Source organism: Anas platyrhynchos, chromosome 9 (assembly GCF_047663525.1).
Source record: "Anas platyrhynchos isolate ZD024472 breed Pekin duck chromosome 9, IASCAAS_PekinDuck_T2T, whole genome shotgun sequence".
NCBI lineage: Eukaryota > Metazoa > Chordata > Aves > Anseriformes > Anatidae > Anas > Anas platyrhynchos.
Window position 1 is genome coordinate 11,823,997 of NC_092595.1, and position 26,990 is coordinate 11,850,986.

General features: G+C 42.9%; 1 long non-coding RNA gene across 2 annotated transcripts in view; it reads left to right on the forward strand.

The window, feature by feature from the left end:
* The first annotated feature begins 8,557 nt into the window (after positions 1 to 8,557).
* The window catches only part of LOC113844521 (uncharacterized), an 87,509-nt gene continuing 69,076 nt past the window's right edge, over positions 8,558 to 26,990 (forward strand). For both annotated transcript variants that reach the window (XR_005268067.2, XR_011811272.1), the window contains exon 1: positions 8,558 to 9,323. This is a non-coding gene — a long non-coding RNA (uncharacterized lncRNA). The remainder of the gene's footprint in view (positions 9,324 to 26,990) is intronic.

Below are 26,990 nucleotides of genomic sequence, written 5' to 3' on the forward strand. Positions count from 1 at the left end.
CTCATACAAGTGGCTTCTCTTGGACAAGGACGTGGGCACAGAAGGAGGCTGGGGAGGAGCTGGGAAGTTTGTAGTGTGGGCTGCCTGGGCTCTGGCTCACCTGTACACAAACATGAGGTTTCAGGACTGCTGCTTGCAAACTCATTGCTGAGTTATTTTTAATATTTAACATTAATTTTCCAATATCAATTAAAGGAAATAAGATGACAAGGCACCAACCTGCAAAGTTTTCCTGTTTTCCTGTAGTTTGCACATACTGCAAAAAAAATACTGTCTTGGAAAAAAATACTGTCTTGGAAATTGGGTATAGTCAAAATTGATGCCAACACTTGTAGTACTTCTTAGTTATAGCTTCTCATCCTTGGTTAATGCTTACATCCCTTGAAATCGAGCAGGAAAATGCAGAAGTAGGGAAGTGCAAGTGGAAGCTCTGCTCTCCTAACCTCCTCCCTACCCAATGAGAGATGATGTAGTGCTCACATAAGCAGAGACATGAAGAGCTGGTTCTTTTAAAATGTCTTACTACTCTCGTTGGAGCAGTGAATCTCTGCGGAGAAATGCTGGTATCGGTTCCCTTGAGGACATTTTGTTTCTGTCATTTGGCAGCTTCTGTTGAGTACTTCAAAATCCTATTTTTTTTTAAATAAAGAAAACACCACAAAAAGAAAAAAATGAAAGAAAGAAAAGAAAAAAAGTCAGAAGACAAGAAAGCATCTATTCTGCAGTCCCTAGAAAGTGACTCACCTGGTATTTTCTTTCATTGTGGAATCAAAAAGGCTCTACCAGGATGGATTAGAGGAAGAAAATGAGAGAGTTCTACAGGTACTGACGGTGATACTGGCCAGTTTAAAACAAAATGCAAGTGTCCAAAACCAGGCAGAGCAACTTGGGAAGGTTTGTGGTAGGAAATGAGAATAGTAGGAGTCAATCCTAGAGTAGGAGCTGAAGACATGGTACAATCTGATGAGGACAGGCAGCAAATAATACGGCAACACTCATCAAATCATGCTGTTGGCATACTCAGCACTGCACCCTGCACCCTGGGCTAAATTCGCACCCCTCCTGAGATCCAGGCAACAGCAGGACCAGGAAAACCCTGGATTTCTTCAAGGGGATGCAATAAATATCCCACAGCCAGAAGGAGCAGTATGTCAGGACAGGATGTGAAGAGTGATCAAATTAATATCAGAAGCTGGAATGTTTTAAAGAAAGTCAGTTGTTTAGGGCTAAATTAAAAGCCTTTTATGAATTCTCTAGCCTGGGACAATGCCAAAGTATGAAAAAGTGCTGGTTCCCTCCAAAAATATTCTATTAAACAAACAAACAAAAAAACATAACACTATTAAAAGGTTATTACTAGGTATAGAGAACAATAAATAATTAAGGCTGTTGATTTTAAAGCTTCAGATTTGACAGTTAGAGACGGAGTGTTTGCAGGCTGAGTGAACAGATATCTTTCAAAGAAAAGACACGCATAGCCATTGTGCAGATTAATTCTAGGCTATTTGCATATTTTGCCTTGAAGAGTAATCTGAACAAAGTCAAATATGATGCTCATTTCAAAATCTTCTGGAAAAGGAGGGAGCAGAAAGTGGCTGCTGCTGGTACCTTTCCCAAATATCAGCACCTCAAAGCACTTTGCAGACCACGTGCCCATGAATCTTCGGGAAGCTAATGAAGCAGCACTATGCAGCAGTAAAATGAGCAGATGTCTACAGCACTGAGGAATTACAAGAAGTTTAGATAAGGTGTCAAGAATAACTTCAGTCACTGTCTTGCAGACTGTAATTTTAAGAAAGCACAGCAAAATTACCGGACAAATGTTGCAAAATAAAAATGTCTATTACAATTCTTTAATTTTAAAATGTGATGACTTCAACAATTCTTGTTCTGCTTCACTAGCAATAAAGTTTTACTGACAAAATTTTCAGAAAAGTAAATTTTAGAGTTACACATACTACTAAGCTGAAATTAAAATTTCCCTGAAAGTGATTGTCATCCTCTTTCCCCAAGACACAGAAACCATATTGTGGGCAGTTCTGCCAAGTTGCTATAAAGCAGCACATCAGAGCCTCAGGGATATCAAACTCCCATGGTTACATGCTTGCAAGTCAGCCCTCAACTGTGTACCAAGAAATAAAATATCTTAGGAAGTGCAATTAATGGAACTGTATAATAAATTTACCTGAAATAATCAATATCAGGTCACAAATAGTCCTTGAGAAAGCAAAGTGGCAAAAGCTATGCCATAAACTATCAAAAATAATTTATTCAGCTTGTGAATGATTAATGTGGCTGGAATTTGGCCAAGACACTGTGGATTTATTTGTTTATTAGAAGACTTGCAAAGGTGATTATAGCATTAACGCTGGATTAGTTTTGTCCTTTTAAGCAACTGTTGCTTTGTCAACCCACTCTGAGGTATTTAAGATGGCCTAGCAGCAACGCAAAATCTATCCACGGCAAGTCATACATTGCATCCAGCAGGTTGGAAGGATAAAACTTCTTTCCTTGCCAAAAGTGTCCTTTCTGACCACTAATCCCAAACAATCTGACCATGATCTCATCTTCCCACTTAATAGTACTTCAGTACTCAGACAGTCTAGCTGATATTTTGGGAATCATAAGTGAAGTATGTAAGTGTCAAAAATGAGCAGTGTATGCAAACCCAATCCCATAAGGATACATCCTTGGCAAAGCCTGATGTTGTTGCATCATGAGTGAATTAGAGACAATTCATTGTAGGAGAAAAATCCTTGTAAATTGATTTTTTTTTTCTTTGTATTTACTTTGAAGAAGACAAAATACAGAAATTTGACTTCTTGCAGTTTTGTGACTTTTTTTTTTTATTTCCCCATGAATGGTCATGCATTTCAATTTTGTCAAAAAAGGATATCTACATCAGAGAAGAAAAAGTTAAGTGGATTGTATGACTTGTCCCAGTTTTTGTAGTGATTCCCAGGAAAATTGGCATCTCTGAAGCCACCATGCTGAGGTACTCCAGCTGCATGGGTCCAGCACCAGGACTGACAAAGCCCAGTCTTTGCCTAGGCTCTGTCATCCAAACAACCTTTTTTTTTTTTTTTTTTTTTTTTTTTTTTTTTTTTTTTAATCTACTGAAAAGCGAGGTATATTGTATGTTTATTTTGGATACCTTTATTTCAATAGCTAAATTTAAGTCCCAGGGATCCCATCCTAGCAGTAGACACATTCCCAACCAGAAGCAGGGGATGAAAGGGTTGCCCTTCTGCTTTAGAAAAATTTAAACGAGAAAAAAATAATTGGCTATAAAAGCTGCCAATATGATTTGAAGTGATGCAATTTTAAATCTGTTGAGCAATTCCTTTCTGAATGACTGAGTAGGTCAGAATTACAGATGTGAGAATATCTTCTCTCATTAAAGTCCTCTCTATTCTTCAAGACCCTACATATGCACAATTATATATTCAATTTGCAATTGAATTTAATTTACATGCTTAATGATCCAGAAACACAAGAACACAGTTATAGGCGAATAGAAAGTTTGGCAACATTCATGAAATAAAGAATGGGTAATCAATCAGATGCCTAGGTTATAAGAAGAGGGAAGGAAAATAAAGGCAGGCGATGGGTGTCAATTCAGAAGTGGAGTATGGCCCACTCTGAGAGCAGATAATCAGCCAAAAGGCTAAGAAAAGTAAGGAGTGAAATGCAGTGCCAGGTGCAAGCCTTGCCTGTTGCAGATTTTCAGTGTAGTGATGACACTTAATCCTGTTGTGCCTCGGTTGCTCAATTTGAAACTGAAATAATCAGATTTTTTTGTTTATTGTATCCATTTTAAGTCTTATTTCAACAGAATTATCATTTGGTTGGTGTCTTTGAACCATAACACAGATATGGTTCAAACAACTTTCCACAAGGCCTGGATTTCTGGCTAATTTTGAAACGATGCAAAGCAGTTAGAAGTTTGGCACTGCGTCCCATGGAAACACGATTATAGCACACCAGGTGAGTAATGAGGCTGGAGGGAGCTGGGCTGTAGGGGAGATGCTGAGGAGGTCCCTCCACTCAAGCAGTCGGGAAGTGGGATGTCATAGCTACATCTTCTAAATGAGGTTTGCCGCAAGGACACGTCCACAGAGCAGATCAGCACACACAGATAGAGTAACCCAATCTGAGTTTGATTTACCTAAGGAATTTCCAGGAATAAACTTGAACAACAAAGAATTTTGGCAGGGGATCTGCATTGTTTGCCTGATAGTTATTGATGGTGTGTGAGAATATGATATTGCCAGCCATTGTACGAGGTATTTTTCTTTAATTTCACACTTGACTAGAGGAGATTTTCAGCTTTTGTTTGTTTTGTAGCCTTCAAGATTAGGGAGAGAAGATTTAAAAAGTGAGTTCTAAAGGCTAAAAAAAAAAGTGAAAAGATTTAAATGAAACAAACGTTTATTATTGTGACAGCTACATGATTTTTCAGTGCAATTTCATGCATTCTTATACACTAAAACACACAATGGAGATATTTTCAGGCAGATAACCTTTGCATGAGATGCAGAAAATGTCAGTAGTACAAAAATTCCCGTCAGGCTCAGTCTAGCAATCTGTGAACCATTATTGGCCTCATCATCAGGGACCATCAAGTCACCTAAAACACATTGTTCAGGATCAGAAACTGGCAATAGGGTGGTGAGTCCTTTTGGAGTGATCCCTGAAGGACAATTCTGAGACACAATAGCAGAGGAAGAGGTACTCACACCTCACTGCAGCTCCTGCAATAAATCTGACCTTCTCACTTAAGGGGTTCCCCAGCAAATTAAACATAACAGCTTCAGGAAAACAAGTCTTGATATAGTCCAAGCTAAGTGAGAAGAATAAAAAAGGATTTCTTACAGCTGTGGAACTGCTATGCAGTGATTTCAGGAATGCTGTGAGTGTTCGATCAGAGACATAAAGTTAGTTTTTACTGCATCATCAGGGTTTCTTGTGTAGGTGAATTGCCTTTGCTTAATAGGGGAGGGAGAAGAGAGGAACAGGAAGCTATATAAAAGATCCTGGCACCAAACATAACTCTGTTGAAGATGGGTTGCAAGATTTATTCCGTTAATTCTGGGTAGTGCTAGAAAATAGACTATAAACAATGTAAGAAAGAAAAGAATTATTTTCCTGCTGCTTTTGACAGCAGTCTCTGTGTGCTTACACCGAGACTCCCTACCCCAGCCTCCAGACACTTGCATCCGTATTGTCTTATTTCATCGGTGGCTTACTCCGGTTACATCTGCGTGATTAGAGATGAGCTTCATTCCCTGCTTTCATTCCCTGCCTTTTATCCACTCTCACGTTTTCCCCGAAATGTCTCTGCTACGTGCAGCATTTTTACAAAAGGCTGTTGGGGCTGGGCAGCATGGGGACAGGATGAGAGGACATGGGAGCATGGGAGAGCTCACCAGACCTTGTGGGATACTGCTGGAGAATGAAGGCTTTGGGTGAGGAATACTCAGGACAGTCGTGCTGTCCTTTGGCAAAATTTCAAGATCCCATAGCTGAGAAATCAGACTGGAAGAGGAAATGTACTTGGCAAGATGTGACTGAGTCTACACAGAGACCAGCCTTGTAAAGCAGCCAGTCATCTTACTTAAAAGTGACAACATTTACATCACTTAAAATAAAGTTTTTGAGTTAGGAGGCACGTTGGTGGTCATCTCATCTACAGTAAGTGCAAACAATGTGTGCACTCCCTTTCTGCAGACCTCAAGTCATTTGCTGCTCTAGGTTGGTTGTAATAAGGCTGTTTAACTTCCCTTTTATTGTGATGTTTTATTCTCCTCTGTTTCTATATCCTCATTCCAGGGGAGCAAGAAGGTAAAGAGAACCAAAGGGAGAGATTTCGACGAGATCACATCTGTTAGCGAGAGAAACATTACTGGAATATTGTCTTGTCATTTGCTAGATGGTGCTAATGAAAACATTATGCAATTTGCTGTGGGATAAGAGAGGCTCGTTGCGGATGCAAACAGATGTTTCAGTGCCAAAGTAAAAATGCTGGGAATAATTTTAGATGTAATTAAAGTACTGCACATTATAACAAGTTTGTACCTTTAAGAGTGTCTCGAAGCATTAACCTTGAATTATATGATTGCTTTATGATAGGTGGAGCATTGCGGAAATTTACTTTAGGAAGGAAGAAGACACTGCACTTTGCTTGTCTTCACAGGGGCTCCTGTAACTATTTAGTGCAACTGCTCTCTTTTAGCCATGGCCACACCTCGTGTTTGAAAACCTAGCTCCATCCCTGCCTTCCCATGCTCAGAGATCAGCTCAGTCCACACCTTACTGCGGTAAAACTGTCGCGGAGGAGAGGTTTCCTTCCGCCTCCATCTGGTGATCAGCTCCTGAAGCCTTGGGATGGATTTGATAGCCCTTATAATTTCCGTCCTGCCTAGCAGCAGTGGCCGTTTTCTGGGTTATCTTGTGTAGCACGAGGGATGAGTAACACCATTTAAAGGTTTGTGCTGAGAATGAAGGCATTAAGAAATAAACCCTTTGCCACAAATCACTCTTCCCCCAGAGGACGATGGTTGCCGCACCGTGCCCAAACCCCGTGGCGTGAGGATGGCTGTTTGCCTGTGTCAGGAGCACACCAGCCTCGTTAGTGTCAGCGAGAGATGCTCACATTAATAATCCCAAATGGTGTTCTCACTGTCCCAAAGCAAAAGGGATGTTCTTTTGTGCTCAGAAACAGCAGCCGCGTGAGTTACTGGCGCGGAGGGTATATCCTTGTCAGCCTTAATGGTAATTTATGCTCCCGGGTCAGGCGTTTACAGGAAGTCAGCAGAGTTGGTAGGGGATGAATCAGCAGAAGCAGCATTTGGGGAAGTAACCTCTGGAAGAGGTCTGGAAACCAGCCTCCCGTATGCTGTTATGCCTCCTGATGTACTCAGAAGGATGCTCTGATGCACCCTGCTAGTGGGGATGGGGCAAAACTGTCCGTCTGCTTTGCAAGGTCAGGGCTGGAGATTTCTGCTTGGCCCTGATCCATGTAAGCCGGTACTGGTGGGAGAGCCAACGGTGTGATGAGCAGTGTGTGGGGGAACCATGCACATGGTGGCTGCATCTGCAGTGTAGCGCATCTGTGGGGCTGTGAGGATAGGCCACAAAGGAGTAAAAAATATAGAAAAATAGGATTATATATTGAATCTGGGACCTCTTAGTTCAAAAGGAAAGGCTTTTCCTGTCATTGAAGGACCTGGGTGGGTACTTAATCACTGCAATATCTGGGGGTGGTTTGGGTCCTGTCTGCACAGTACCCACATGGCACAGGGCGATGCTGAGGCCATGGCGTCATGAGCACAGCATCTCTCTTTAAGATCCTCACTCACCTCTCTCCCACTAAATCTGAAGCTCCTTTCTTTCCTGATGCTACCTCTGTGTTACAAACCCTGGGCATTGTCCCAGCAACTGAAAACTTTACTCTTCTTGTATTGAGATGTGGAGCATCACACCTCAATGGTACAGCCAGGAGTATCCGAGCACTGGGCCTGTGCAACACGTACAGCTTGGCGCTGTGTTGGCAAGGACACTAATTTGGACTAGGATTGTAATTGCAGACTATCCTTTGTTTTCTTTCCAAGGATGTGTAGTCTGTGATACTGTCGCTTTTTGCTGTTACTGTTGTTAGGTAGTGCTTTTTTCCTTCTTGTCAGCTGAACATTATCACCTCTTAAGTCATTGCCAGGACTTGCCAGATATTTATTTTACCCTTAAATCACTGACAAAATCCCAATAGGAAGCTAATTTATCAATTAACTGCACAAATTCCAGTAACTGTACATCAGTGGGCAAGGATTATTTGCAAATTCAGCCTATGGACATAGTTTTTCTTTCTTTCTGGCCTTACAGGTAGGGTGATCTTGTTAAAATGCTTTATAGACCTGTACGTACCCTACTCTGTTCACTCTATTCTGCCTCATTTTAATGCTAACGGGTGGCATTTGCTCCCCAGTATTAATGGGTCAGAGCTTGATCTGTTTCACACTGATGTAAATCCAGAATAACTCCCCTACAGATTTCCTTCACAGCACTACCTTTTTATTGTGGTGCAAAAATCATCCAAAGTTTCTTGTATAATAGAAAAGGGTAGAGATCTAGAAGGACAACAGCATTAAAATTCCCAGTACAGAAAAGTAGTTTTGTAAGGTATCTGTAACTACATGTTAGGCGCTGATTTGGTAAACTGTGGAAGAGGAAAAATCCCTGCCTTTCTGTAAATAGTTTTCAAAATAAAAATGTTAAACCCTCTTCAGAAAATGTGGCAGGTGATTCAGTTAAGGAAAAAAATAATCAGTAGGTTAGTTTTAATGTCGATGGTAGCACGGGGAATTTGTGCTGGTGTGTTCCAGGTGCACACAGTTAAATAGCAGGCAGTTGGGGTGCTGAGTGGTGCTAGTTTACTGGCCTTTATTTCAGGTGAGCCTGGGGGTTGAGCCTGAGGTCAGGGCTGAATATTTAGAAGTACAACTTGATGTTTAAAAGGCAAGATTAGAAGAGGGACTCAAATTAAGGTTTTAGAGTAAAGAAGTGCAGGGGCTAGTTGGGAGTTATGGGTGTAGTTGTCTACGCTGTGAAAATAGCCAAGGCTATTGTGGCTCTTGTAGGCTTTCTTCAGCTCTACCTTTAAAAGAAACTTAAAGTTACTCATAAAAGAAATAGCCATTTATCTGTCTGCAGGGAGAATAAGCACAGATTGCTGATTTCTTCTTAGAAAAGCGAGTGTCAAGAATCAAAGCAGCTGCTAAATTTGATCGTATGCTTTCTTTTCTGTAGACCAGTGCATACTAACATCTCCTTTGCCCTGCGTTAACCCCACACAATGCAATGTAGAAAACTAGTTGCAGCCTGTCCTTACTGTGCTTTCAGGCATGTCCAATACAGTCCAACAGATCTGCACATTCAAGCCTGCTCAAATGCTTGATTTATTTCAAAAGCAGTCATTGAAAGGCCAGAAACCTTTGGAAGGAAAAAAAAAAAAAAAGTAGCATCATGTCTGTTTTAGTGTGAGTGGGGGATTGTGAGCACACCTGGCTCTGCTTCCTCACCTGTTCTCAATCACACTTGGTGAGCTCTGAGTCTTAAAGCCCTGGGAGGGAGCTTATCCTCTTCCCCTGAAGGGTGGTTGTGCTGCCTGGTCTCCTCTCTGGATTCTGGACTTGGCTGGTGAGGATGTTTTACTGAGACCTGCAGGATGTGTTATGATTCTACTGGCAAAATATATCTCGTGCTGTACAGCCTGGCTGTGTCCCCACGCACCTGAGAGCTCTGCTGCTGAACTGGGTCATCTGAAGGTAAGAGGAGCCCCTTGGAGAAGTGTTTTGGGTCAGTATAAAATTGTGAATGTATTTAGGCTGAGAATTGCAGGGAGGTTTCTGTGTGGATGCTGAAAACCCTCCAATGCTAGGATATGTAGGGCATGTGGCTGCACAAAGCAGCATGTGGAGTGTGTAGCGAAAATAGCCCCTAGCCAGCCCTGCTCGGTAGGTGTGGTAGATGCTAAATGCTTCCAGCCCTGAGCTGCCCTCCAAGTGCAACCTGGTGGCAAGCTGTTTGATCCAGAGCGAGTACCAAGTGAGGCAGCTGGGCTGACCGCTGGGCAAAGGAAATGTGCTGAGGTTCCCTGCGATGGGGGAAAGCTCAGCCTCTGCTTGAAGGTGCAGCCTAGGGCTGATTCTTTTCCCTCCTCTTAATGTGCCCCAAAATTATACATTTTCTCCCTCTGACCATGGGAGATTGTTTGCAGTGGGTGAGAGCTGTGAGTCCCCTGGCTGGGTGGCCTGGGCCATTTCTTGTACTGTTGGAAGAAGTCCTTCAGCAGGGCAGGAGAGGGGGCAGCATGCTGCAGAAGCAGATGTGGGATCGTGGCTTCCAGCTCATGTGCTGGCATAGCCGACCTGCTGCTGCTTCTCCCTCCTGTGACACACCAGCATTTACCGTGTGTTTCCATGTCTGTGGACAGTTGTCCAGAGCCTTTTCCTGCTGGCATAGTGATTTTGGGACAGTTCTGAGGAGCAAGTCTGTGCTTGGAGACTGTGGCTGAAATGTCTTCTCTGGTGCTTTGTTATCTGCAGCTGAAATCCCAACCTTCACCTGAGATAACTGCGTTAGGAGCTGTTGTACTGATCCTTGCTTGGTTTTTCTAATAATGCAGGCTGAGATCTTTCAGGCACTGCGAGAATCTCATTGTAATTGGGAAGGGTGTGGGAAATGAGAGCCTCCTTTTTCCCTCTGCTCCCATTAAGATGAAAAGAGAAATTAGAAATGCTAAGCTGGAGCCAGTGTTTCCCTGGATGGTGTTTTTCCTAATTCTTTGTCAGTCTCATTTACTATTTCCCAGACTGCATCAGCGATGTGGATTAGATGGAAACCCCCAGCAATGACTTAGAGCAGCTCAGTGTGCGCAGCACTACGCAAACTTCTCTAATACAGAGATGCTGTGTACATCCCTGGCTCGGAAAGGTCCTGGTGGAATACAAGTGATGTTGCAGGAGGGTGAAACCAATCCCTGTTTCAGTGTCAAGGGTGCAATCAGTGAAAAAATATGATGGTGTAATTGGTTGCAGTGACCCTAAAGCACCAAAACTCCTCTTTTCACAACATGGCACTCCACCATGCTGGCATGCCTTTTCCTGAAAGGCACACAGTCTGATGTAGCATCGCTACCAAGGACTTGATTTCTGCTGAAGCCAAAGAAATGTGGGAGGAATAAAGCCTAAAGCAGGGAAAGAACAAATGCCAGTGAATTCCAGCAGGTGTGCTAGAGGTACAGCTGGTGGCAGTACTGAAGAAGGCTGGCTTTGTTATTCTGCCTTCTTGATCAGACAGGAATCAAGTCTGGCATGTAATTCCTGCACCTTGATGTGTGACTCTGGTTTAGATCTGAAACTTTGGAGTACGTTGCAATGAGCTTCTGCTCCTGGGACCACCAGGGATGTTTTAAGAGCAATGATGTACGTTGAAACAACCTGCTCCTTGCACCTGAGCAGAAGGGTCCCCGTAGCCTGTTCCCTGTTTTGTGCTCACCCTCAAAACCTGTGAGGAACACAGTGTGTTGCAGTGTTAGGGGGCAATTCTAGCTGGAGCAGGGTTAATAGAATCATAGAATATTCTGAGTTGGAAGGGACCCTTAAGGATCATCAAGTCCAACTCTTGACACCGCACAGGTCTACCCAAAAGTTCAGACCATGTGACTAAGCGCACAGTCCAATCTCTTCTTAAATTCAGTCATATAGCTCTTATCTGATCTGTCCTATTTCCTCTTGGCTTTCTGTGCTTGTGCTCCGTCTGAATTGTCACGGTGTCTTCTTGGTACAGGCTGTTTCTGTTCCCAGGGTACCATTCAAACCCCAATGAATTCTGTCCCCCTGAACTTTGGATTAGATACTGAAATTTCCTTCCTGTGCCTGCAGTGTTCACGACAAATGAGCAGGATCTTTATTGTAAAGCTTTGTCTTAGATGTCCTGACTGGGACTCAGCAAAGTATCTGCTCAGTCCTTCCCATCTTTTGTATTCAGCCCACTGTCTTCCCTGATGCTTGTTGCCTTTTCTACAGCATGGCTGAAGTCTCAAAATGTAGTTTCAGGGCAGAGACCAAGCTTTTATGTTAAGATCTCTTTATCTGCTTGAGCTAGGAATAGGGCTGAGGAGATGGACTTTAATGCACCATGCAAGCACAGCTCAGTGCTTGCATGGTGTGTTAAAGAGAAGAGGCTGATGCATTTCAGGGCAAAGCTCTTCCTAGAGCAGTCTCTGCCTTTGCACCAAAGCTTTTTCCATCTCCTGAAATTCCTGAGACTTAGCCAGGAGGCTGATGGGACAGCAAAAATATGGATGAAAAATCCTCAAAAGGGTGGGTTTCTTCTCTATATGGACACTCCATGTGTACGAGAGTTTCCTCTTGGACCAAAAAGCAAGACAAGGGGGGGGAGCAGAACCAAGACAGTCCTCTTTTTCTTTTGTCTAGCATTCAAGTAAAAAAATACACTTAAGATAAGGTGAATTTCCAAGATTTAAGATCCCTGCAGTAAACCTCAAGATGCCTGCAAAGTAGCTCATTTCAGTGGTGCATGTAGCTATTTCCTTTAAATGTTTGCTTTTGATGATTTTACTATTATGCCCTGGCAAGCAGTGTTCTAAATCCTTTGCAGGTTAACCCCTGTCATCAGTGACCATCTGAACTAAGACCCAAAAAAGCACATCTTTTGAACAGGGAGCTTGGGTGAGGAAAGTGTCTCTTTAAATATTACTATGATACTTGCTGGTTTCTTGTTCCAAAACTTGGAGTCTCAACCTGTGTGACCCCCAGCTTTCAGGTTTTACCCCTCCCTCATGCAAAGCACAAGGTGAAACCATGAGTGAAGCAGGTTATGTGTGTGGGAGGTTACATTAGCTCACAAAAAAACTCAGGCTATGCTGGAGCTTAGTTTGAAAATCGGTAATTTAAAATGAATTTGATTAATTTGTTGGCATGACTCAGTGCTTTGCAACGCATTGTGGTTCAGCAGCAGTATATTGTTCAGGTAATTTGCTAATAACATCTTTAGGCTGTTGATACTGAAAGCAGCCTGTTTGGAATCACTCCTCCAACCCCCTGTAACACTGCAGTGGGGTATTTGCTGTGCTGTGGGGGAGGGATGCAGAAAGCTATATTTCAGGCTGTAATTTAAAACCATGAAGAGGAAGTTCAGGATTTGGTGGAGGATGTCACTGAGGGAATTACTTCAGGTTTTCAAGCAGTCTGATTTGGGGCTAGATTTTTGCTGTCCTTTACAGACTGATTAAAAAAAAAAAAGGATTATCACCTGAAGGGAAGGACTGAAGTTGGAACTAATTAACTTTTATCTTAAGTATACTTGCAAGTATTGATAACTATCACATTAAGTGTCTCACTCCTCCACCAAACTGCACGACACGGAGCATCTCTCAGAGAATCTCCTCATCTGCTTGCTGGGCCTCCTCCTGTGAGCAGGAAACCTTTAGGGCTCGTTTCTAATGATAAGAAATGTCAAGTACTCCAGGCTTCCCAGCAACAAACCAGAGCCCAAGGGGCTACCTTCACAACCAGCTGGCTTAATATCTTTGTCTCTCAGACATGTTGTTTCTGTTAGAAAAAGCTGTAACACGTACCCGATGTGCCGTACCACTCCTCTGACAGCAGTCAGAGCCAAGCGGGGCTGTAAACTTCCCCGTGCTCTCCAGCACTGGTGTCTCATCTCTGCTTCCTCTCCTCTTGGTGCTGGAAGAATGCACTTTTAAATATCAAGGCGTTATTATTTGGACTTCTCCTCCTTTCCTCATGTGTTGTTGTTATTACTATTATTTTATTTTTTTTAAGCAAAGCATCATCATGCTTCTGTTATTGCTTGCCTCTTTAAATCCCCAGCCAAACATTTTCATAGCAGATACTCTCCCACCATATAATTTGTGGGCGCTTCCTTGGATTGCTGCTGAAGCGTTTAGGCTTAGCAGCCCTGTTATTTTGACTTGTTTGGTAATCATGCTTGACATGGGATGGATCACTCCATAACACAGGGAGACTGTGAAGAGGATAGGGCACTGTTTTGTACAGGAGTATGTGAGAAGTGCTCAAGAGCTCCAATATGAGTGATGAACTCTAAGCTGGTAAATTGGCATGTTCTTCTATTTGATAACTCGCTCCTAGCCATGGCAGATGCAAGAAGGGCATACAGACTCTTCCACTACCCTCAGCAGCAATATCAGTGTAACTCATTCTTCCTCACCCTTCTCCCATCCTTAATCTTCTTGTCCTGTCTCCCCACTACCTCTTGCTTTTCTGCCACTGCTTTGCTTATGTTGCTCTGTTCCCAGTGTGTTTCAGCAACTATGCAAGATTTTGTTTGTCCTGATAAGGATAAACTTGCACACCTTGTGGAGAGTTGTGAAAATATTGCTGCAGGTTGATGGTAAAGGCTGTTTGGGGGATGGGGGCGAGCAGCCTTGTTGATCACACCAGAACAAAGCCAGCTTGAAAGAGGCATTGACTTACCTGCGTAGTCTATTGCTGAAAACGGATGGTTGCCCATTTCCTGGTGGGAATATATAATATATCTGCTTTAGGGCTGCATGGGGACTTGAGGTTGGCTGGTCCTATTAATAATGCATGGGATGGCTGGATTTAAGTCATCATTATGCACAGAGTATAGTGCAGTGACATACTGGTGCAGAAAACGATTCCTTTAATAGGCTTGTTCCTTTTGGCTAGATCCTTTAGATAGCTAGTTTGTTTGACAGCTTTATACTTTTTTTTTCACCTTAGTTTTTCATTAAAGCCCAAACATTTTTGCTGAGCAACTGCACGGTGTACAACAAGGAATCTCTTCAGGCCTTTCAAGGAGAGCTGGGGCACTCTCTTGGGGACTGGTTTTCTTGTCATAAAACATATCTCCGTGCATCCTCCTAAACGGGCAGATCTCAAAGGCAGAGGCAGGCTGCATAACCTCCATGTGCAAGTGATAAAGCCCTTCCTGCTGGTTCCCCCTGGTCTCCATGCAGGTAGTCTGGGGAAGAGGTGGAGGCTTGGGGAGATTTTATTTTCTATTTTCTTTAAAGACCCTGAGAGGTGTCAGAGGCATGGCTCTTCCTGTCTGGATTCTCAGGGGCTGTTACTGACACAGGAATACTCCAGCCTTAAACAGGGCGGTTTCTTTATGCTCAGGTTTCGTAAGCACTTTTCTGCTTTATTTATTCATAAACTGCTGCCTTCAGAAGATGGCTAGGAATTGGAAGTACATGAACACTGAGTGCAGTACGCTGAAATGCATTCAATTACTTTCTTTAGATTAGCCAACCTGAAGTGGTGTATAGAAAGGATCTTGTAGGGACTGATCATAAAGAAATTTTAATCTATTTAAACATTGACACCAGTCTCACTGCTGTGGGGTCAGAAAATGGTCAGGAATTCATTTCTGATTGCATAAAACTCTTCCATTTTCCCTTTCTTTTACCATATACTGCTTGTTCAGGACATAGATTTCTCTTCACTAAGTGCAACAGAAGATCAAGTGCACCAGCACACGTGACATCTGATATGACATGAGCTCTCCAGGTACACCAGCCCTTGATTCTTCCTCTTTTGTATTACCTTCATCATCAGCCAGAGACCTGTCGGGGGTAGAGAATCTGGGAATCCCATACCAGTTTGTGACAATCTGGTAATCTTCACTTAATTAACTTACCACTAACACTTAACAGCTTGTAATATTTTTTTTCCAGACAACATTTTCACGCTAGGTCCCCCAAAAGCTCCACAGTGTGTTTAATTGAAGATATGATAATTGCGAGTTACTTTGCTGCAGCTGTTTAAAAGTAAAAAGGGAAAAAATCCATTAAGACTATCTGAATTATATCACAGAAAAAAAAGTCTGCTTTCTATTATATATGCTACCCTTAGGCTGAGCTAAATTTCTGCTTTCATAGCTCAGCTGATGGCAGTTAGCTGAGCTGCTTGTATTCCACTAATTTTTTTTTTTTTTGAATGATTCAGAGATAATGTTAATGTCCTTTCCTGAGCTGAGCAAACCAAGAGAATCTCACTGCATAGGTAAAGACAAGCCTGTTTTCTTCCTTTTGAACTTCAGGTTGGTGGGGTATCCTGAGTGTTCTGGCTTGGATGCCAAGCTGGTGAGAAATGGTCAAGAGCCAGTTACTGGCAGTGGTGTGTGGATCTTGCACTGTCAGCCCCAGGGAGCCAGCTTGTTTCTGCCCTTGAGACGTGTGGTGCCTCCATCGTCAGCGCTGGTGCTGTGCTATGTCCTCTTCCCCCATATCCCTGCCTATTCTGTTGGTAAATCTCTTGCTGATCCATTTTTTTTTTTAATTTTTCATTTTGAAGGCAGGAAATGTCTGTGTTTGTGAAATGTTTTGCATGGTGAACGCAGCGAGGGATCCTTCAGCATGATGGCACCTGTAAGACCTAAGTGAAGCCACCCTGGAAGGTGGCAAAGGTGAGACACCTGGGGACACCGACTGTCCCCAGCTTCCCCTGGAGTCAGCAGGCTTTAAGAGCACTTATCCCACAGGGAGGTTCTCAAGCTCAGTCTAGTTATAGCATCATCGAGAGATGACCTGCAGAGAGAGACCACGGCTTTGGGTAATGGGTTTCTATTGCAAACTGCTAATTCTTCTGTTTGAACAGCAGGACGTACCCTAAAGCTCTGTTATATCCATTAACAAGGGCAAGCACACTCCAGCCTCAGAGAGCAACATTAGGAAGTGATAAAACTCTGTGTGTGTGTGACTCTTTCAATGGGCAATTTGTTCTAATAGCACATAGGGCTGATAATAAACAGTCATTTTAAGGGTTTGTCCTGTTGCCTCTAGTTAGAAGAAATGAGCTCCCGTTCCTTCATTTACAAGGCTGCTACTTACTGAAATGCACCCCGGTACATTCCTACCACACAGACATGGACTGAAAGTATTTTGGTTTATTAGTTATTGGCACGAGCTCTGAGTGTGAAATTTAAGTTTCACAGGATCCTGATGTAAACACATAATACAAGTGCTTTGTCCCAAATCTTTAAGGCAAGTCTTACACAAGGTTTAACTCTGAACAGATTGGGAGAGTCAGATTGTTTGGTGGATAGCTGATCTCCAGGACTGGTAATGGCCACATGGAGGTGGTGTTTCAGCCATTTGCCAGTGGCAGTTTCCCACAGAGCATTATCCAACCTCATGGGGACTCAGGTTAATCCCACTTACTCTTTCCCCTCTGTCTGGAAGACACAGCAGCGGGACCAGGTCTGTAGAGCAAAGTGGTGCTGAGAAGCTGATGTCTATGCGATATGGATGTCAGTTTGTCCAGGAGTCACTCTGCCAGCTCTAACCTTGTCCCAGGGACATGCAAGCAGCTGGATCACACTGGTGCCCACCAGGAGAGCACCTTGCAGTCTCCTTTGGAAGGAAATGTGTTGAAATGTGTTCTTGCATTTAGGCTGCTCCATGATACAGAGCAAAGCATTGTAACAAAGGGTGGGTGGGAGACTTGCTTCCAAAGCATCCCCCTGCTCTGAACTAAACTGCTAATATGGAGACATCAATTATCTCCTGAAATGTTTCAGGCATACCCAAAATGAGAGAATCCCCTGCTATGTTTTAGCTTGAACAGGAGCAATGTTGCATCTTGCTTTATTTGTTTGCACCCCGCCCAGTCTTTGTGCTCAAGGACACGCTGCCCTTCCTTACAACCGAATGCCCAAGATGGCTTGGGAGCTGTGAGGGATTGGAGGTGTAACAGTTTGCTGTGTTACTACAATAAGAATGTATTTTCTGTCCAGAACAATCACTATGGGAAGAAGGTGTTTGAGGGAAATATTCAAAACCTTCTCAACGATGATGAGGTGAAGGAGAATGTTAAAGCATAAACAAACCATCCTGGGTGAATTAACGCTCCTTTCTTATTCCCCACCACCACGTAAGAATGAAGCACAGGTTCTCCTCTCATCCATTACCAGTTCCCGAAATGACAGCAGTGCCTATGGGATTAAAAGCACACTGAATCAGAGATGGCTGAAACATTTTATTCCAATCCCTAAGGAATACCTCTTATGCACGGAGCTTGCTTTTGATCAGGAATGTGCAACAACTCAGCCTTGGGGACTGTTTGCAAAGGCATTAGTGACATTTTTCTATCTACTCACATTTGAATTTCACACCCATAGAATACAAACACCCTGTCTTGTGTTTTTTAAGTAGTCTCTAAAAGAAAAATACTCTGTACTGCTACTCGAGGATTGATATTAGGCTGGTGATGCTGGCATTGCGCTGAACCTCACTCTTCAGGGCTGGTGGTTTTCTTGTGTTGATTTACACCTACAACCGATCTGGAATGACCAAGCTGGGGCTCCCTCCGCTGCTGCCACAACCCAGTGACATCGCTGTCACCTCCAGCAGCTTAACAGTACAGCTACATCAGCTGCTGTTCCTGGGTACTAGGAAACGGGCTGATATAAAGAGCAGCCCTGAGGAAGATTTACAGTGATATCCGTCCAGGACAATGCTGCTGAGCCATCAGTACTCAAGAGAAAAATGCCTACAGGGTGTTTTTGCTTTTTTTTTTTTTTTTTTTTAGGGCAGCTTTTAAATAAGTGGCTTTTCTCACTTTTTTTTCCTTTTTTTTTTTTTTTTTTCTGGTGCTAAAATGGAAGTGTCTTTCCAACCTAATGTGGTGTGGGGAGAGGAAAGCATTTTCAAGATGAAATAGAAATGCTTACAAAACATGCCAAGATTTCCACAAGGGACATCACAATAGAGTGCAAATAACAGGCAAAAATTCCCTAAACTCATGACTTGTGATACCCTGTCCTCTTACTCAGTCACTTGCAAAGTCTTGTTCAATGCTCTTTGTCATCAGGGATTGCCTAGGCCTTGATTTGCACAGACACTTGTCCTGCAAGCACCTCTTCGCAGCAGCTGCTGAAAGCTGGGCGCTGACATACTTCAAAGTTAATGCTTTCCCCCAGCTTACTTTGAGAGTCACTTGGAAACTTTGCTGATGAGCATGAGGAATGGTATAGCCCAGGCCACCAGAGAAAGTTCATGTCTACAGGCTCCTGTAGTAAAAGCGGAGCATATACGAGCCTCATCTTCTTTCTGGAGATGATATTGTGACCTTTGATTCCTAAAGTAGCTTTCCAGAAAGGAAGCTGTGCTCTGACTTCAGCCCCATTCTTCTCTCTGTCCTGACATAGCCAAAAAAGCAAAGCATACTCTGATGTTGGCAGCCCAACAAAAGTGATATTTTCTAAGGATGAACTGTTCATGAACCATTTTTTAATATATTGAGCACAAATAACCTCTGGATCAAGGTTAGTGCATGGACATTTTTTGGTCTAGCTGTCTTGGAGGAATGTATTAAAAAAGCAGTGTCAGGCATGATTTATCTCGCATTTCTTTGCTGTCCCTCTCGCTCCCAGTGAAGGAATAAAGCCTTCTGTTTTGGAGCAGATGAGGCTTTATCAGAAAGGACAGCTTCCCCAGAGCCAGGGCATCTCTCCAACCTTGCCGGTCCCAGGGGAGGTGGGTGCCTGCCAGCCTGGCTGTGCTTCTTGTGCCCCATGGGAATTGCAACTGGCTGCAAACCTGCTCAGAGCTCCTGCAGATTAACTTTCTCCTTTTGGAGAACCACTTTCTTCTGAATCCATAGCAAATCCTTGGTACTCAGAGCCCACCCTTCATCAGCTTAGTAGCTGGTGATGCCTCTGCTAAGCCCTCAGCAAACTCACCTTTCCATCATCCTTGGGGGTTAATCACTGCTTTGCTGCAGTTGTCTCTTTTTCATTGACTCAACTATTGTATTTTATTGAAACTCTCCTACATTTATACAGTCTTCTAGAAAAGCCATTAAAACTGTGACATGTAGTCCCAAATCTGAGATTCTCTGAGAGCCACTCTACAAAGGATAAAAATCAGCTCCGGTTTTATCCACTTCAAACAGTGGCTCTGGTGCGTTCCCATTAGTTGTTTGATTTTTAACTTCCCTTGTTTTGTGACAGAACAAATTAATACAGCATCTCAGCTCCCTCTGACAGTGACACACTTGACTACGATGTACTCGTGTTCCTGAATATTCAGGGCTCCTCGGTGCTGTCAGTGCCAGTTTGCAGTGTGTACCTGAATATGCTGCAGCTTCGTGTTCGGGTCCCAGGGGTTTTAAATCCCGTGGCTGATGGGGAGCTGTGGGGCAGAGTCACTCGTGCAGGCAGCAGATGTGTTGGTTTCCTCTGCGCACTTGGGAGAAGTCGGGCTGTTCAGGCACGAGGCATACAAAGCTGCTGCTCTGTGAATTGAGTGCATGTGTTGTGCTTTTTGATCATTGAGTCATTTGTGAGTTTTGGAGAGCAGCTATGGAAATTGGCCTTTGCTGTCTCTGGGGTATCAAGCTAAGGAGATGATTTATTCCGTATAGGAGTGCTCCCAACCTGGACTGTATGGCAGGGCAATAGCTTCATGAAAGAAGCTTTATCTGCGCTTATACTGTACGTGGAGATGTCCTTGTGCCTGTTTGTATGCCACCAGCTCAAACCAACATTGAGACAGAGAGAGGATGCAAGGACTTCTCAAAAATCATAATAAAAATATACCACCACCCTTTTTGTGTTTGGTAAGGTAGGAATGAGGATGTTGTCAAACGGAGTGAAGCAGGGGGGAACAACCCTCCTGCAAACTTGCAAAGGATCCCAAAGTAGCTGATGTCTGGGGTGTGTGTTTGAATTGCTACGGTGTAAAATAACTAAGGGGGGGTGGAGGTGCACATGTGAGAAATATGATGTGACCAGCCCTGCAGGAAGAGTGATCACGCACCTTAAGCATGGCCAGGCCTGTTGTGTCGTTTGACCATTGCCCTCCCACACTTTTGCATATGAGGATGGTATTTCCATAACTACATCTCAGTTCTAACATCCCGTCCATCCTTGTACCTCTGCAATGGAGTCTTGCCAAGGTGTGGCTATTGGCTATAGACCTCAGGAAGAACTGATTTTTTATTTTTTTTGTAGGCAACTGGTATATTCCAACCTGGAATACAGGGTAAAAATTTCCTGCTTTTCAGCAAACTGCCTGCAAGACCAGTCTCGAACAACAGGCTTCATACAGAATGGAGATTCCTGTCAGTTGCAGGAATCTGTCTGAGCAATGCATCCAGAGCTCTCAATTTTTCCCTTTCTCCTTACCATTGGAAGTTATCTTTTCTTTAACTTTGTGCTGGAAAAACAATTTTTAAAGCACCTTTTTAACAGTGTACATCTTAAATGTCATTGGAAAAAAAAATCAGGCAATGTCCAGACCTGAATAAAATATATTTTTTCTTTTAGTTGGATCATTCACTAAAAGCATCAAGATGTGCTAATATGGCCTTATAGCTGATTTCATCAAACTTATGACTTTAAAATGTCCTTCAAGTTTCAAGGGTAAAAATACAGCCATTGCTTGTCAAAACAAAGTGTTCTGAACTATTTTGTTTCCCCAAAATCTAAGAGTCTTGTTTGTTGTTCCCCACCCTGAGTGACTGATACTTTTTTTTTTTTAAGTGAGGGGAAACTCTGAGGATAAAGCTTGAGCCCTCAGGTAGGAACATCTGTACTAACAGTATATGAGAGCTGTGATTTGAGAGGAACAGTTTTAATTCTGTTTAGAGTAAAGGGGTGATGCATTTTCAATATTATTCTATATTCCATGTGGCAAGCCTATTGTTGAAGTTTTAATCCTGCTTGTTCTCGTGTTGGTCCCTGTGGAGTTAAGGGACTCTGACTGCAGTGCCTGATGCCATACGGAACAGGGCTGAAGCTGCCAGAACAGCATATTGCTGGGTGTGCAGATGTGCTGTCATCTGGATGCCTCAAAGTCTCAGTCCTTCACAAACGACACCTCTGAGAAGGAGTTAATAGGGAGCTGAATTAGTGCCCAAAGTCCTGGCAAGGAGCACGCAGGTGAGGGTGAAAATCAGGGTCTAGATTTTCTTAGCCAAACTCCTGGTGCTGTGCTGGTCTGCCTGGAGGCATCTGCAATTCACTGCAAACGTTAGTTCCCGATTTTTCTTTCCTATATTCCTCCTGTCAAATCTGGGATGTTTAAGCTTTTCTTTCACTCGTTTACAGATGTAAATTGCAGAAATCCTCATGAATTGCATCTCCTTTCGGCAGCCAGAGACATGTAGCACAGAAGCAGTGCGTTCTTAGAAAGGTGCCGTGGGAAATCCTCCTGCTGAGTCACTCACCGCTCGGGTGTAAGCTGCTACGCCAGTCCCAGCAAAGCATCCGAGCCAGGGCTTGCCCTGCCTCTCATGGCTTCATAGATTGGAAAGCCTAATCCATTACATTAGCTAGGTCTGGGGGAAATTTTGGCTTCACCTGGTACCTGCTGCCTTCTCATCCCTTGGTCTCTGCCCTTCCCTTCATCTGCCTGGTTTCCTCTAGATGGCATTGCAGGAGAAAGGGAACTCAGATGGAGAAGCAGATTTCACTGCTGGAGAAAGCAAAGTTGCAGGAGCTGCTTTGCATTTTGATGGTACTCGATTATTTTATCCACTAGACAAGCACATACAATATTAATACCTCCCGTGTCAATCTCGAACAGGATGCAGATAAGCATTTGCTCCGAGCAGTCTTATTGATTGGTTCCTCAGCTAAACAGTTTTTTTCCAGCTTTCTTTTTGGGTAATTTGCCAATGATTTCCCAGGATATTCATGTTTGTGCAGGGGAAATAAAAAGGAAAGTACGATCATAAGTACATCTTTGATATAAAAGGACAGTGGAAACTTTAAAAGAAATAAAAACAAATAAGCGAAAAAACCACCTTGCCCTTCTCACTTATCTTCCATTTTTTACAAGTAACTCACTCTGAGATTGCAGAAACAATTTATTCTGCTCTATTTTTTCTAGTTTGTTTTCCCTCCTGCATTTGACAGTGCTATCTGCATAATCAATTTCACTCTTCCACTGTAGTAATTCCTCTTTTTATGGGATGTTCAAGTGAGCTGCAATGAAGGAGAGATTTAAAAAGAAAAAAAAGGCATTCTGTGGCCATCCACACTGGCTGCAGGACTGTGATGCAGGTTGTTACCTGGGGAATTCAGGTGATGTCCTTCAATCTTGTCCTTCAAAAACGAAAGTGCCCTCCAGACTTTTTTACTCTAAAACATTTTGGGAACAGTATGAGCAGCAATTTTAGTTCTCGTAATCTTTCCATTACTCAGTCTGTGCTAAGTCCTTTCTCCCTCTGAGTTCATCTTTTCTAAACTGTGCTTGAACTGCTTGCAACCTTGTGAGATGCATATCTCACAGGTGCCTTGTGCATGGTATTGAGCACAGCCACGCTTCCAGGTGTCCCCTCGAGTACACTGGGATCACAGTAACCTTTGTGTCTTCATTATGGTGATTCTGTCACCACAGGACTCACATCTCTTCCTCCTCAAATGCTTCCAAGCATGGGCATGTAGCTTAAAACAAGAATTCATTTTTTACTTCAAAGTTAAACTATTTTTGGAGTGATTTTAGGTAGCAGTTCTGTTAATTGAGTAGTCAGTCATCCACACCTGCATGATATTACAGCCCTCTGCTGTCTACAAAGCTGGCATTGCTTGCAAATGTCATCAACGTACAACTGTTCTCAGTGCTAGGGAGTACTTGTGATGTTAGGATGAGAAGTAATTGTTGGAAATGCCACCTAAAGCCTTGGTAAAGGTTACGGTGCCTGTGTCTCATTTGCCTCTCCTGACAGGGAAGGATGTTGGGCTGGCCAAATTCACACTGTCTGTAGGTAATGTATGTGTTAGGACTCTGGTTACTCACAGTATACCTTGCTTTGAAACATCTTCTAAAGACCTGGAGGCTATTAAAGTCAGACTAATAGATGTCTTTCCAAATAGACTAGGTTGTTTCCTTTTTGTTTCTTAAATATAGCCACTGTTCTACAGCTAAAAGGCTATGTCTGCAAACTTGAGCTATTGAAAAGTTTTTTCTTATAAAATCTGCGTATTCTGCTACTTCCTTCAGGAGGGATAGATGCTCTAAGAAAGAAACTGAACATTCTTAAGTTACAAAGACATTCCAGCTCTGTTAATTTCTTTGTACCTGCTCTGCTACTCATTATCTTTCCCATGTACTTTGCTTGGTCAGGCTGTGTTTATAATATGCTATTCTCCATGGTATCCAACCAAAAATATTGATTTAAAACATTAAGTATTTAAAAAAAAAAAAAGCAGTTTTTGTATTCATACCTTTTAGGAAGACATCAAAATAGGGCCCATCCAAGATAAAATGTATTTCTGAGGCTGTTTTTCTAATTTCTTCAGGTCCTAACCTGTGTATTCAGAGAATGTTTCAGCTGGCTTATTCTGACCAGGGTGAAATGCAGTTTAAAGTCTTCTGGATAAAAAATCTTCTAGAATCTAGATTCTCTTTCAATACTTTGATGTGCCCACAGATGTGCAAAGGTGTGTGGAGAAGCTACTGCCTGACCCACTGTGAGGCCAACACACTGAGGGTGCTCTGGTGTCTGCTGGGTTGAGCTGTGCCTGGGGGTTGGCAGTGACATGAAATCCATGCCTTGGTGCATGAGGGTTAGTGATGTGCTAGGGAGAGGCCCCATGCCTTGGGGCTTTGCAAGAGGAGACCATGGGGAGACTGAAGTCTTTGAAACAGTATTGATTCCTGCTTTAAAAATCCTGGCTAAAGTCAGGGTTGTAAGATTTTAAGGATACTACAAATGATTCGTGTATGTTCCACTGCAGGGAATCTCTTTTTATTGGTTTGATATTCCTCATTTAATGCACACTTCTAGCATTAGCTCAGCTGTGGTGCTTATTGGGGGAGTTACTGGCTTTTCTGATCCTTATTCATTTCTTTCTTCCTTTACTCTTCCTTGGTGATTCCACTTAGGGTTGGCAAAGCTGTGAATTTAAGCCAATACACAGCTAAGGCATGGGCTGGGGGTGGGAATTTAATTCTTATGACATACTCGGAGTACAGTCTTAGGGAGAGACAGAGGTAACAGGTTATCTTGTAACTCAGCGTAGGGTAAGAGGATTAGCCTGGGTCTCATTGCAATTATAAAATGATCCATATTTCATTGTGGGTGTTAAATCCTGTGGCAGGTGTATGTAGTGCTCCTGTAGGAGAGAGGCACAACAAATGAGCCTCCCTTTGTGGTGAGGACTGGAGTCCTTTGAAAGTGTGAGTTAGCTACCCAAATGGAATTAAGCACGGAAACTTAGAGAAAATTCCTTTATATTTCTTTGGGTTCATTTTGCTTTTGGCCCTGTCTTAACCAAAAAAGTTTAACTGTTTATTGATGCTTATTATTAAACCTCATTTTTTTGAGAAACAATATATTTTGAGTAATGTTTGCAATAAATATTCTGCTTACATTCTTTGAGAACTTAATTTAAAAAACATTCAGTTGAACAATCAAAGTGTTGGCACTGGACCTTCCTTGGACAAAGTGCTTGTTTCCTCTCTGATGGATTACATTATCTTCCCAGAGCTGCTGTTGCTGCTCCACAAGGAATGCCACTTGTGCATAATACTCCTAGTCCTCTTCATTGTTTGGATGATATTGTTGAAAGGAAAACTAGGAAAACAATGACAAAGAAGTTGTTTGCATAAAAATGTTCCTTGATACAAATGTGAAAAAGAGCTCACATCCATCCCAACTTGATTAGCTTCTTTTTCAGCCGTGCCCATTCATTTTCCCCATGGGTGAAGTGTTCTTGGTGCAGTTAACTGAGTGATGTAGCACTCCCTGCTCTGAACTAGCAGATGTTCAGGTTCCTCTGTCGTCTGCAGGTCTTATATCTAGCCATTTAGTTATGGAGAAATACCAAGTAGAAAAAGAAATTTAGGGCACATGTTGGAGCTAAGCTTTGTATTAACCTTATCCTCCTGCTTCGAACCATCCCCTCTCATCTTGCCCTGGCAGCTGCTGCTGCTTCACCTTCTGTGTAGGTATTGACTCACTTTCCCAGCCTCAAACCAGCTTTCTGCTCCTTCTGGTTCATTTTTTTCTCTGCAGTATTTTGGAGAGGTTACTCAGGTGGTGGAGCTCCTGATGCTTCCTGTCCCCTGTGTGCTCTGTACTTGAAATTATTTATTTTATTTTATTTTTGCTCCAGATATGAAATTCAGGCCTGGGGACCTTACAGTTCAGTTATCAGTGGAAGTTTTCCCAATTTATGCTAATTAAGCAAGGCACTACCTTACTTTATGTTGATCAACTGTTTACTTCCAAGGTTGTGCTGAGGAAGTAACACTGGTTTGTGCAGAGCAGTGAAGAGTCTCTATGGAAACAAACCAGGAAATCTGGGGCAATTTCAGCTTCTGTGCCTTGCACAGGAAATACTTGCTACTGATATCAAAGTAAATCCAAGTTTCAGACAGACCTAATTCTTGGCCAGGCTTTGCATGGTGCATTGTATCTTGATTAAATTTAGCCCTGGGAGCGGGGACACCATCTTCCCACAGTCCTGTCGAGGCTGTTGGGATGCTGACACCTGGCATCCTTCACGGAGATTGATCCTTGCAGTTGTGACTGTTCCTTTGCCTGAATCTTTATTGCTCTCTCTATACAGGCAGTTGGGTTCTCATCAGCTGCGCTGTGAATGAACGGATAGGGGAATTTTACAGATGGAATCAGTATACAAGCCATTAGGAATGCAATATTTTTATGAGGGAAATGATGAACATTGGGCATTAAACAAATCTGGGTTCTTCTGACAGCCGTCAGCCTTCCTCCCCACCAAAGTCTGCTCTGTGGAAGCAGAATGTGGCAGTGTGTTTGTCTCCATGTTAAGTATTTTGGGTAGAGCTGGTACCTTGTGTTACACCGGTGTTCCCCCTCTCCATGGAAGGGGGAGTTCAGATGGGTCGTGACAGTGGGATTTCACCTCAGATTCCAGGGGTGGATTTAAGCATGAATTATCTCTAAATCACCCTTAGAGCTGCACCAGCTGCTGTTCAGTGAAGGGGCTGATGCCTGAGTCAAAACACAGATACCTTCTCTGAAATACCTTCTCTGACCTTGTGCTCGTTTGCAGAGGTAAAGGAGGGCATTGAGTGAACTCACCAGCCAGCTTCCCTGGAAACTTGTTGTTGTTTTCTTCTCAACCAAGAAGCAAGTGCTCCTTCCAAGGGAAGAAACAGTATCAGCCACACAATACACTTGGAGCCAGGCAAAACTGAGGAATCCCCTGCTCAACTAAGCAAGCTGCAGCTCAGCAGGGTGTTAAGAAACAACAGCTCCAACTAAAATGGAGGCTGACAAATTGAAGGAAGTCTAAGATGCGTGTAGGTTGTTTTTATGCAGCGTTTTCTATGGTTGTCTGATGAGGCACTTAATGGAAAAGAGACTTGTTGAAGTAAAATCAAAGAGGAGAGGCTGAGATTAAAAATTGCAGCTTGCGTATTGATAAACGAGGCAGTTTTTTTCCTGTCTGAGTTTGGAGAGGAT